The sequence below is a fragment of the Halyomorpha halys genome, unplaced genomic scaffold, assembly GCF_000696795.3.
Source record: "Halyomorpha halys isolate HHAL.00 unplaced genomic scaffold, Hhal_1.1 Scaffold53.1, whole genome shotgun sequence".
NCBI lineage: Eukaryota > Metazoa > Arthropoda > Insecta > Hemiptera > Pentatomidae > Halyomorpha > Halyomorpha halys.
The window spans coordinates 1,390,698-1,395,477 of record NW_027109243.1 but is presented as its reverse complement, the minus strand read 5'-3'; the positions used below and the strand labels follow the sequence as shown (position 1 = coordinate 1,395,477).

The following is a 4,780-nucleotide window of genomic DNA, read 5'->3' as shown; positions in this document are numbered from 1 at the left end:
AGGACTCCAATGGGAGTCTTGGCCGAAAAAAAAAAAAAAAAAAAAAAACCACACAGTTGACTGTTGCAGTGTAGCAGAAAACAATTTCCTGCCCAGCAGGATTCAAACATGGGTCCTTAGAGTTAGTAGCATCACATCTCACAACGATGCCAGCCACCGCGCTCCCACTAGGCCTTATTAGTCTTTTGTAATTAGTTGAAAGTTTAGACCGTTTGTCTAGTAAGTGTTGTCATAGTCGGAATCGACGAGCAGTTTCCTATGTTTTCAGTCTTGTATAAAGAGAAAACCAATCTAATTGACTTTTTCTAAAAGATTTTTTTTTGGTTTACTTTACTGGAAGCTACTTTTGGATTTTGTGATTTTGGTTACGTTTTAACTCATTTAACACAAGACTATATATTTTTGTTACTTTAGATTAGAACACAAATTGATTGGTAAATTATTACCCTACTCACTATGCTCTAATAAGAGCATAGTATTGATATAAATTAGACCGACTGGCCTTGCAAAGTGAGATAAAAGATTTTTTTATGGAGGAATAATTTAGATATTTATTCACACTTTAAAAAACAGCTAATAACGTATTTTTAGGGAAATAAAAAATATATTGCTATTTTTTTTTACTAAAAATATTTTCCTTTTTTTAAAAATTACAAAAAAATGCAATAACTTCAAATCGACTCCACTAATCATTTAAAATGCACGAAATAGGACAAACCAGATCTATCTAAACAAATTGAAACTCGAGGAAATAAAAAAAAAAAAAAATGAATAACATAGCTTTCCAACAGATACAGTAAGTAACGTTAGATTTGGAGAAAAACATTTTTTTTTTTTTTTTTTTGAGAACGGAGGACATCAACAGAAAATTAATATTCTTCAAAAATTTTTAATTTTTTGTTTATATGAAAATTAGTATTTGAAAGTTGACTAAAAGATACAGAAAACAGCCATAGAGTACATGCAGAGCATATGTGATAATTTATAAACATATATAATATATGATAATTTATAAAAATTCTGAAATCATATAAACAATCTTTTTTTAGCTCCTAGGACGCATTGGCAAGAACCCTCGGACACTTGACTAATGTTTTTCGACCAATTATTACTAAAGAAAGTTTCATTGAAATCAGTAATCCCACGTCCGTGGCCTCGTATTGTTAGTGTACACTTAGGGACGTCGAGTTTTTTTGTAGTAAATGGGAACTTTGTCAAGTAGGTAGTAATCTGAAGTTCTTGTCGTTTCAGTCTAGTATGGGGATTCTAGTAAGTCTAAAATTTGAATTTCTTTAGATGGCAATAATGCGATATATTTAATAATTCCCTTATTGTAAGTGCCATAATTTCTAAAAGGTGAAACCACGGTTGTGATCACTAGCAGCTAACCAAACTAATAATATGTTGTTTTATTAATTGACAAAATGTACAAAATTGGTCACTGCTTGGTCTATTAGTAATGCTAACCATAATTGGAGTTAAGGGCCCCATGGATCGCAGGGCCATCGTTTCTGTGACAACTTATTGGGGAGGAGAGATGTAAAATTTCCTAACCAGTTTGACTGGTTTTCCCAACTGGTCTGGGTAGTAATCTCTAAAATTTTATTTTTTTTTCTTAACGTTTTTGGAAAAGGGAGACCTCTCCTCTCTAAATAGCATAATATAAGCAATATATAGTCCCTAAGTGTACACGAACAATACGAGGCCACGGACGTGGGATTACTGATTTCAATGAAACTTTCTTTCTTTTTAAAACCTTTCTTACATATTTGTTGTCCCCCACCTATATTACGTTTCCTCTTCATCTTCCGGTACTTCGTTATTCGATAATTCGTTGGTTCATATATATTTTTAATTCTTCTTATCACCTTTTGTCATCACCCTCTCACACGCTTTCTTCTTCTAAAAAATTTGTCTATTTTTTATTTTCACCCTCCCGTAACGTTTTCTTTATAAATAACACTTAGTCATTGCTGTAACGGCTTTTTTTAGTTCTATGTTTGACCATTTTTGCGCTGCGACCGACCATTAGGCACTCAACTTTTCAGCGAGCAGGTTGGTTTTTCATTCTTCTTTTTTGTTTTCTTTCCCCTTTCTTTATTTTACTCTTTCCCCTTATTTTACTCTTTCCCCTTATTTACTCCACTTTTATCCTTTTTCCTGCCCGCGTTATAAGTTTTGTACACTATACTTATAATTTGCCTCTTTATCATCTATTATTGTTACATATATTTTCTTCCTCTCAATTTTCATTTTCTTTCCATATTTAAATTTTAAATTAATAATAACTAATATGTTCATACTTCTTTACATTATATAACTTTAATTTTATTTCATTTTCTTAATTAAGTTATTGTACCCACTTTTTCAATTACCTATGTCTACATTTTATTTCCCGCTTCTCTCATCACTTAATTTTATTAATTCTATCTTGTAAAACTATTCATTGTATGTGTAAAATTATTTTGTTTATACTTTCTTTTTTATTTTTTTATTTTTCTATACTTATTGTGGTTGTCATCTTGTTTTGTTTTTAGCCCTGAAGAAGGCTAGAAACTCTAGCCGAAACGTCGGCACATTAAATAAGTTAGTCATACTTATTTGTGTTTCATTCACCGCACCCCCAACCATCTTCTCCTCATTTATCATCCACGGTCAACTATCTCTCATAATTATGAAACTTTCTTAAGTAATAATTGGTCGAAAAACATTAGACAAGCGTCCGAGGGTTCTTGCCAATGCGTCCTAGGAGCTAAGAAAAAGATTGTTTATATAATTTCAGAATTTTTATAAATTATCATATCCCGCCTTTGCTCAGCATGTACTCTATGGATGTTTTCTGTGTCGTTTAGTTAACTTTCAAATACTAATTTTCATATAAACCAAAATTTTGAATTGACCAAAAATTGAATATTTTTGAAGAATATTAATTTTTGTTGATGTCCTGCGTTATCAAAAAAAAAAAGTTTTTCTCCAAATCTAACGTTAGTTACTGTATCTGTTGGAAAGTTATTTTATTAATTTATTTATTTTTTTTATATCCTCCAGTTTTAATTTGTTTAAATAGATCCGGTTTGTCCTATTTCGTGCAGTTTAAATGATTAGTGGAGTCGTTTTGGAGTTATTGCATTTTTTTGTAATTTTTAAAAAAAGGAAAATATTTTTATTAAAAAAAAATAGCAATATATTTTTTATTTCCCTAAAAATACGTTATTAGCTGGGTTTTTTTTAGTGTGAACGAATATCTAATTTATTTCTACATAAAAAAATCTTTTATCTCACTTTGCAAGGCCAGTCGGTCTAATTTATATCAATACTCAGCTCTTATTAGAGCATAGTGAGTAGGGTAATAATTTACCAATCGATTTGTGTTCTAATGTAAAGTAACAAAAAAATATTGTCAATTGTCTTAAATGAGTTTAAACGTAAGCAAAATCACAAAAACCAAAAGTAGCTTCCAGTAAAGTTAACAAAAAAAAAAAAAAAAATCTTTTAGAAAAAGTCAATTAGATTGGTTTTCTCTAATATAAGACTGAAAACATAGGAAACTTCTCGTCGATTCCGACTATAACAAACGGTCTAACCTTTTAACTAATTACAAAAGATTCATTTATATTAGTATAATTTATTTTGAGAGTTAATAATAGTTAATTTAGTTATTAAGTTAATTTATTTTGAGAAATATATTTCTCAGGAACCATTCGATGTATAGATGTTTATTAGCACTCAATTAAAGCTAGTTTAACTTACTATAAACAATTTATGACCTTTATCTTCGTAGGAATAGTAGTTTTCATGTTATTCGATAAAATGAATTCACAAAACGTTGATTTCTATCTGTTCGGGTAAATATTTTGAGTTATGAAAAAATACATCTCAGGAACCCATAAGACATACAGATGTCTGCCACCATTCAAATTAAAGCTAGTTAAATGTACTATAAAGTACTTTATGCCCTTTACCTTCGTAGGAATAGTATTTTTCATGATATTTCCTAAAATAAATTGATTTATAGTTAAAGTTGTTTGGACAATAACTTTGAATAAGTTTTGAAAAAGTTTATTTCAGAAACCATAGGATGTACAGATGTCTGTCAGCACTCAAATTAAAGCTAATTCAATTTACTATAAAATAGTTTATTACGTTTATCTTTGTAAGAGTAGCAGTTTTAATGATATTTGACAAAATAAATTCACAAACTGTTAAAACTTAGTTGTTCGTACATTCTATACAACATTTTTTATGAAATGTTTCTTTTTAAAAAGCTATTACACGTAATAAATAGCTCTATTAGGGCTAATATTTAAGCAAATTTATTCTACTACCTATTCCATTACCTATACTTGGCAGACTCATCAATTTCGACTAGTAATTATACATAGCATTCATATGTATTCGGAAGTAATCCGAAATTGAGGTGATTTTTTTTTTTTTTTTTTTTCTCCTCTTGGGCTCTTGTACTAAATAGGATGGAACGGTATGGAAGTGCATAAAGTACGAACAGACAAATATTCATTTTTATATATTATATTAATCAAATATGTAAGTAAAATATTATAATTTTTTTTTTTTACTTTATTTAGTTTATTTACAACTGTAAAAGTATTTTTACAACCAGCGAATGAGATGTAGAGAGAGGGAAAAGAATACTAAATAATAATAATAAAAAAAAAAGAAAAGAAAAAAAAATGTCATGAAGGCATGAAGGTTAAGGTCATCCAATGATGCCTCTCCATTAAAATTTAAATTTAAAAATCAATTTAAGAGGTCCCTATTCCAG

At 29.1% G+C, this 4,780-nt stretch overlaps 1 protein-coding gene across 5 annotated transcripts in view; it reads right to left on the bottom strand.

Annotated features, from left to right (window-relative positions):
• Positions 1–4,780, bottom strand: part of rdgB (retinal degeneration B) — a 184,052-nt gene that overhangs the window by 71,117 nt on the left and 108,155 nt on the right. The window lies entirely within an intron of this gene.